Source organism: Harpia harpyja, chromosome 15 (assembly GCF_026419915.1).
Source record: "Harpia harpyja isolate bHarHar1 chromosome 15, bHarHar1 primary haplotype, whole genome shotgun sequence".
NCBI lineage: Eukaryota > Metazoa > Chordata > Aves > Accipitriformes > Accipitridae > Harpia > Harpia harpyja.
In genome coordinates this window covers 5,166,563-5,175,045 of record NC_068954.1, presented here as the reverse complement: position 1 = coordinate 5,175,045, position 8,483 = coordinate 5,166,563, and positions in this window count along the sequence as shown.

The window sequence follows — 8,483 nt, the reverse complement described above, 5'->3', positions numbered from 1 at the left end:
GTCTTCCTAGTAGCTGGTACAGTGCTATGTTTTGAGTTCAGAGCGAAGAATGTTGATAACACTGATGTTTTCAGTTGTTGCTCAGTAGTGTTTAGACTAATGTCAAGGATTTTTCAGCTTCTCATGCCCAGCCAGTGAGAAAGCTGGAGGGGCACAAGAAGTTGGCACAGGACACAGCCAGGGCACCGGACCCAAACTGGCCAACGGGGTATTCCATATCATGTGACGTCCCATCCAGTACAGAAACGGGGAAGTGGGGGGCAGGGATTCGCCGCTCGGGGGACTGGCTGGGTGTCGGTCGGCGGGTGGTGAGCAATTGCACTGCGTATCATTTGTACATTCCAATCCTTTCATTATTGCTGTTGTCATTTTATTAGTGTTATGATTATCATTATTAGTTTCTTCTTTTCTGTTCTATTAAACCGTTCTTATCTCAACCCACGGGTTTTGCTTCTTTTCCCGATTTTCTCCCCCATCCCACTGGGTGGGGGGGAGTGAGTGAGCGGCTGCGTGGTGTTTAGTTGCTGGCTGGGGTTAAACCACGACACTGCACAACTACTTTGAGCAACCTCTTCCGTTGTTTGACTGCCCTCATGGTGGCAGTTTCCCCTTACATCTTGTCTGAACTTCTGTTTCAGCATATGTCCTTTGCCTCTTGTCCTCCTATCATGCGCCACTACAAGGAGCCTGGTTCCATCTCCTTGGTACCCTCTTCATACTCACTCGAAGGGCTGTTGTTAGCTCTCTCCATTCCCCCAGCTACCCAAAGCCATCTCTTCTCCCAGCTAAACAAGCCCATTCCCCCAGCATTGCCTTACGGGGCAAGTGTTCTATTGCTGATTGTCTTGGTGGCCCTCCATTGAAGTCACTGCACTTTATCAATGTCTTTCCTATATTGCAGGGACCAGAACTGAACACAGCATACCAGGTGTGATCTAATAGTAATGGATGATTTGAACAAGAACCTTGCAGTCAGCAAAGAAAAAAAAGACAATCTCAAACCACTGTCAATATACCTTTGAGAAAAAAGAGTCTTCCAAACTTACTGTAATTACCATTGGGAAATTTCAAGTGAGAGCTGGAAATGGCGATGCTCATTCTATTCCTGGCTCATTCAATGGCCAAGTATGGAAATGTAAGCAAGTTGCTACCCATCTGTGCCTCAAAGTAAAATGGGCTTGAACAGCAAAGTTTTCAAGCAGGAAACATAGAGTAACATATGTTTATCCAGAGCATCTTACATCATGTGAGTGAATGGATTCTACTTTTTACTACAGCTTTCAATGAACCACATCATTTTTAACTCATTGTCTACCTGGAATTTAGTTATCAGAAATCTCTGAAAAAATCAGATTTGTTCTGAAAGCTAGGCTGTGACCTCCTTGGAGCACTGACTCTCTCTGGCTATGTCTTTATATACATATACTCTTGCAGTAGGGATGACCGTAATGTCTTTGATAGTCTCCTTCTTTATTAGACATTTTTAGATTAGTAATACAGTCATTTCAGACACAGGGAACTCAGTGCAAAGACTGTAAGAGGATGGTGTTATAGGTGTTGCTTGAAAGTACAACTTCTGCTGTAACATTAGTATTGAACTAAACTTCTTGAAAATGCATTATATCAGCCCAGCTTAGTTTCTTTAAATCACGCACTTCTTTTGACACACCCCCCCAGCTGTACATATGAAGCTAATTCAATTAATTACTACCACAGCTTCCAAGCCATTTCATTACTGAACTTTTTATAAACAGAAAAAGTTAATGAACTTTTTTTTTTTAGAATTAAAGCATTCTTCAGAAGGCCCATATTTAGGTAGTAGTTAAGATTTGAAATTGGATGGGGGATTGCCTATTGCAACAGAAGCATGTCTTGTGGTAACAAACCATTCAAATTTGGTGATTATAAGACATTTAAAAATGTGTGTTAGCCCACAATCTTGAGACATTTTAGCATTTAGGCAGGTAAATAGTCACGGCCAGGGGGAGAAGAGACAGTCCCCTGAGAACAGGACTTTACGTAGAAGAATAGGTATCTACACAGAAGACTTTTTAAAAGCATTGGTGAGTACCACTCTCCAATACTTGATGGAAAGAAATGAGCACTTTAAGGTGATTTTTTTTTCCCAGTGTATACATATACAATGGGATGACGAAACTGTGGGAGTGAAATCTCCCTGTGCACAGACTTCAAGTTACCTCTATGTGGCTGTCTCAATGTGCGTTCTTTGTACATGTACATTATAATAATCTCATTCCACAGGTTTGTAATTTTAAATATTTTGGTTCTTCTATAAATGGAAGAAAATAGTTCAAACACTCATTGTTCATTTTCATGACATTTTAAAGTTTCCCAAAAAGTTTAGTGAGTCATGGTTTTTTTACGTTAAGATCCCATATGGACATGCTCATCTGAATTATTCTCCTAACAAAAGGAATTTTCTCACTAGGTTTAGGGCTATCCTCATATGCTCTGCTGTAAGTCTGTAGTAACTCCATTAAAGCTACACAGATCACTAAGAATGTAAAATTAATGTAATGCTGATCAAAGATCGGGTCGTCTACTCACATTAGAGTCCATTTGGATTTACACCAGTGTGATCCCAGGGGAAGATGGCAGCTCCTTACTTGTTCTTCCTTTCTCCCTTCTTTCACTCAAACTCTGCCAAAAGTGATGACTTTTTCCTCAGCTGGCTCCCAGGAGGGAACTGGTCTTTCCCCGTCTCCCCCAGCTAATGTGAACTGTTTTTTCCCTTGTATACAACTGCCCTAATTCTTAGAGCATTTCATCCTTTTCACTTTCTAAATGGTAATGCTAAATTTTCCACAGAGGAGGTGCCCTGGGGGGGAGTTTTGCTCACACCCAAGAACGGATGTCAGTTAATATTTGGACATGATTAATTAACAGTAAACCCTAAGGCAAACTTTGCTATTATGAAAATAAGACAATATTCCAGATTACATGAGCGGCTGCCTATATGACAAAGTTACCCAGATGCTCTGAAATCAACAAAGATTTGTCACAGATATAAAGACAGTTATTATTTTATGAATTCCATGCTCAGATTAATTACTTTTGTCCCTCTTAGACATTATAGGAACAACCTAGGGATAAACCAATATTTGAATTACCTCTCAGACATTTTCAAGCGCCAGTATAAAGTCTTCTGATTTCACAGAAAATTATTTGGAGCTTATATTCTTTTCCTCATCAGTGGCTAATTGGTACTTTACCATAAAAGTGGAAGGCCAACCTTACTGTGTAGTGTATGTAAATCTTGGATTACATTTGCAGCTCCCTCTTGGATAGAAAACAACCTCTGTTTGACAAATAGAGCTGAAACACACCATGGCTCAGCTTGAAAAACAAAAACTAATTTTTCTGGAAGAAACTAAAGTAGGTCATTGTGTAGGCAAATTAGAGTCACACATATTTCAACAGAGTGCAGATGCTGGGATAGCTAAATGAACTCCAGCACTAAAGGGCTGAAAACCACACCAGTAGGAAGACAGGTAGAGAGGTACACAGCTAGATAAAAAGTGCTATTGAATGTGTAATGGAAGATATGGTTAGAATCTTAATTTTATATCTTTTCCAAAATATACAGGAAAAGGCTTAATAGCTCTTCATTATCACCAAAAATTTCATACTTGTTTTGCTTCATAAAATAAGGCTGTCAATTTTTTTCTGCTATGGAACATTACAGACTTCCTCCCAAGGCAGTAAATCAGTATCTGGAAATGTTCTATCAATCACTGTTATTCAGGTATTTTCTTCTACCTCAGGCCTGGGTCTAGATGTATTTGGAGACATTGTGAAATTGCATCTTCTGATTATGAGGAAAAAACTTTATTATGAGATCAACTAAAACTTCTGTTTGTTTTGTGTTAGCTTTTCAACAGAAGAATTTAAGAAAATAAAAAAGTAACTCTTTGTAGAACACAGAAACTAGAAGCTTCGGAAAGTCTGAAGCCAGAACAATGCAGTCAAATAACACAGAAAAGTAGGCTTTCAAAATTTGATTCCTCTTCCAAGTTCTGCAAATACACTTTTGTTCCCTTACTTAAAACAAAAAACAAAAAAAAACAAATAAAAAAACCCCGACCCCCCCCAAAGAAACAAAAAACAAAAAAAACCAAAGCAAATTAAAAAAAAAACAAAACAAAACCCAAACACATGTTTTGCAAGGCATTGCAAATGCACTTGGAACAAAGATCTATCCATTCCAGACTTGTAACCCTAAATATGTAACTCCATCCTGACAAAGGCAAAGAATGAGTTAAAACTCTCAACCACACTGAAATTTCAATCCCAATCCTTATCAGTCTGTTGACTTAATTAATCACAGATTCATAACAGCTTTTCAATTCTGACATGAACATTTGTCCTTTTTTTATTGTAGCATGGTTCCATCTCTAATGATAAATTCATTCAATAACGGTTCATGAGCTTTTATTTTTGCAGATTCTGGATTCTTATAATAAGTGAGCAGAAGAAAATTCAACCAGAGAAAGTGAATTTTCCTCTGGGAAAAACTCAGCTGATGTAATTTCTCTCCAGTTTCATAATCCTACCATTGAAATGTGCTAAGGTCAGCTCAGGGCAAAATTTAATAGAGGATCACTTTGCAATGCTCCCCTAGTGTAAAATCTTTTAGGCTGTATCTCAGAAGTATACTCAGATTCCTGGTCCAAGTAATGGTAAGTGCCAGTTGTGTACACATAGTAGAGAAACTTAGAAGATATAGTAGAGACCAAAGAGCTCCTTCAGATCAGGCACATCCTTTTTAACCTACATGAAAGAGTACGACTCACTGCTACATTCTCATTTGAGTTCCCCACCAATATAATCAGAGCTGAGACAGGCTGTACTCTGATATGTGGAACAGCACAGGTACCTGATGGACAAGAACCAGTCCACTAGAATAAGAGCTCGAACATGATGGGATAGGGACGTGAAGTGAATCAGGTATGGTTTAATGTTGTTATTAGGGACCTCAATTACCAAATGGAGAGTAGGGTTATTAATTTTTGTGGGCGACTTCAGTTAAGAGGGCTGCAAGCGTGCCAGAGGAAAGGATTAGAAGTCAAAATTATCATCACAAATAGATTTCATTGAATAAGCCCAAGTGCAAAGTTCTACAGTTACACAGTAAAAATGAATTGTGCTGGCGCAGAATGGGAGATGTTTGAGCAGCCAGCACTTCTCCAAAAATACCTGCATACCACAGAAAGAGTAACTCATCTCTGCCATTCTGTTTCAAAGAGTAAACTGTCAGGCTGGGAGGTATAAATAAGATTTCTAAGCCAAGTCAAATAATTTCACTGTACTCTGAGGCTCCAGCTGGACAATAGATGTCCATAAAGGTAGCAAGTGGGTCTAGAGGGAAGTAAAGGAGATCCTTAGACATACAGAAAATGTAATAATGGGGAAAGACTGAAAAGATGAGAAAGATTCCATTAAATTGGAGGCAAGAGATGCAGCTGTTTCTGAAAGACTTCTGAAGATGGTCCAAGGAATATGAACATTCACAGAAATCTTTAAAAAGATTAAAAGACCACAACAGAGAAAACATTTGCAGAGACTTTTGAGATACCATTATGGCAGAAGAAACCTGATACCCTGTCTCATGGAAACTGCAAATCTTGAATTCTCCAACTATCTGGACTAGTGGTCCTGAGAAACTGTCCTTCCTACAGGATGGATGAATACCTTGTAAGACACTTCACTTCATATTAGGCTTTTTGTTTTCTAACTCGGAGTGTGAGGATTTGTGTTACTCAATTCTTGTGCAGTATTTTAGACACACAGATGCAAATTATTATTACAACTGAACATGTGGAGCAGACCTGAAAATAACAAAGACAATCACACTTTTAATAAGTCATGTATCTATATTTGTTGTTTGTGTTCAGAATGTTGCTTGGAAAGGAACAAGGAGAAGAAGAAAAATAAGACTTTTTAGGAAGCCAATGTCCTGGTTTCAGCTGCGATAAATTTTCTTTCTAGTAGCTGGTATAGTGTTATGTTTTGGGTTCAGTATGAGAAGGATGTTGATAACACACTGATGTTTTCAGGTGTTGCTAAGCAGTGTTTAGACTAAGTCCAGGATTTTTCAGCTTCTGATGCCCAGCCAGCAAGAAGGCTGGAGGGGGACAAGAAGTTGGGAGGAGACACAGCCAGGACAGCTGACCCAAACTGGCCAATGGGGCATTCCATCCCATGCCCAGTATATAAACTGGGGGGAGTTGGCCTGGCAGGGATCACTGCTCGGGAACTGACTGGGCATCGGTCGGTGAGTGGTGAGCAATTGCATTGTGCATCACTTGTTTTGTATATTCCAATCGTTTTATTATTATTGTCATTTTACTATTGTTATTATTATCATTACTAGTTTCTTCCTTTCTGTTCTATTAAACTGTTCTTATCTCAGTCCATGAGTTTTACTTTTTTCCTTCCAATTCTCTCCCCCATCCCACCAGGTGGGAGTGAAGTGAGTGAGCGGCTGCGTGGTGCTTAGTTGCTGGCTGGGCTTAAACCATGACAGCTAATTAGAGAATGTAAAGCTTAAATCTTGGAATTCATGGAGGCAAATAAACACAAAAAGGCCTTAAAGGCCACTAAAGAATGTTCACCATCTAAAATTTGTAAGATTTTCAGCTATTGCATAACATTGCCTCCAGCAATGAACCTTACCGAATCAAATCAACTTAAAGTTTGTGCTACAAATCCATGTCACTTCAGAGAGAGACTAAGTGACAGAGAGTGCACTAGAGAAAGAGAAACTGAAAAAGAAAGTGCACCCCATATGGAATTTATACAAAATTATTTTAAAATGTTTAAAAGTCATTGAAAAATCAGTTATATTCAGTGATGTTAGCCACGAAAGCTGGAAGAACATGATATGAGAGATCTGATGTTTTCTGGAGAAAAAAAATTGAGCAGGTAGCTAACAGGTACACTGAGAATTGTTACAGAGATAAATAGAGATTAACTCAGTCACAATAACTGGTGGATAAAAAACCCCTGGCTTTTCTAGAGATGGGAGGATGTTTAAGTTTAGGAGCTTAGCACAGTCCGTTGCACAGGCAGACGTACAGGGAGAGGATATTCAGTAAGGATAGAATCAGGCAGATTTTAGGGTGAGCGTTTTGTGCTTTATTCCATTAGTGGTTTATGAAAACAAACATGTATAGGCAGTGTCACGTTACTTTATATAAGCAAAAGAGGAAAACAGGCTACATACAGATGATGGAAAAACATCTTTAATTGCATTGCCAGTTATTTCTACACCAAGCCCTAGAAACACAACCTGCCTCTGAAGGGGGGAGCAGACGTCCCTCCCAGCAGCAGCAGTCAATTCTCCCTTCCTTCCCCATTCCTCCAGCCAGATGCTGAGCAAGCCTGAGTCCCCACAGCTCCCTTCCTTACTTCTTTATCTTTTTCTCTGCTATTTCCTGTAGCAACAATGCTACTGCCTCACTTTGTAACCTATAAGCAGCAAAATTCAACTTTGCTCCCACTTCCGAGAAGGCCACCGCAATGTATGAGATTGGAATTCTCAAAATAGCCAAGCAGAGGAGCACAAGTTGTGCTTGCTTTGGAGTCCCTGCTAATCTCAGTTTCTTGCCTGCTCCAATGCTTTGTTTATGCAGTCCTTTTGCTGTTCCCTGCCTCCTCTACAAATGTTGTTTTGACATCATGGTCACCAGGTGCCCCACCACCCCTTCCATCAACAGACACTTGTGCAGCAGATGGTACAAATGGGTTGGCAATAATTTAGTGCCTCAGCATTGGATTGCCTTGTCTGTTGCTTGTAATTGTGACTAGACGGGGTTAATGACAGTAGCAGGGAAAGAAATAAAAAAACCCTGTAGGGATACACTTTCAGAGAAGAAAGTAGCTCTTCCATGAGCCAGACACTCTGCTGAAAATCGCTGTTCCTAAGAAGCATGAGCTATATTCTGTGGCAACAGAGGTTTATTTTAGAAAGGTACCTTCAGTTTAATCATATTAAAAATGTCAAGATTTCCCTTATCTCCTTTGATCATCATAACTCCAATGACTCTGATTATATTTTCTGCCTTACATTACACAAGTATGGTTAGTTTAGCTATGATGCTCTAAGGATAGATATTAAATAAGGCTAGCAAGGGGTGGTGATATCTTTCATTAGAGCAACAAATAATTATCTATGTGTTACATACCTACTGGGACACTGAAATGTATAGTTATAAATATAACCCAATGGTAAATGCTGAAGTTTTTTATTCTCTAGTTGAGTTTGTGCTACAAAATGAGATAGCACAGCCAGGATTTTATATATAAACCCTTACAGAGTTAGAGGTCAATTCAATGTGAATTATTGCAAAGTTCAGGGGTGTTTGCATGCAGGGTTCCACTATTGTGTTCAGTAACCTACAGGAATATGTAGATTGCACAAGGAGTTAGAAATGAGTCATAATTAGTTCCTTTACTCTGCT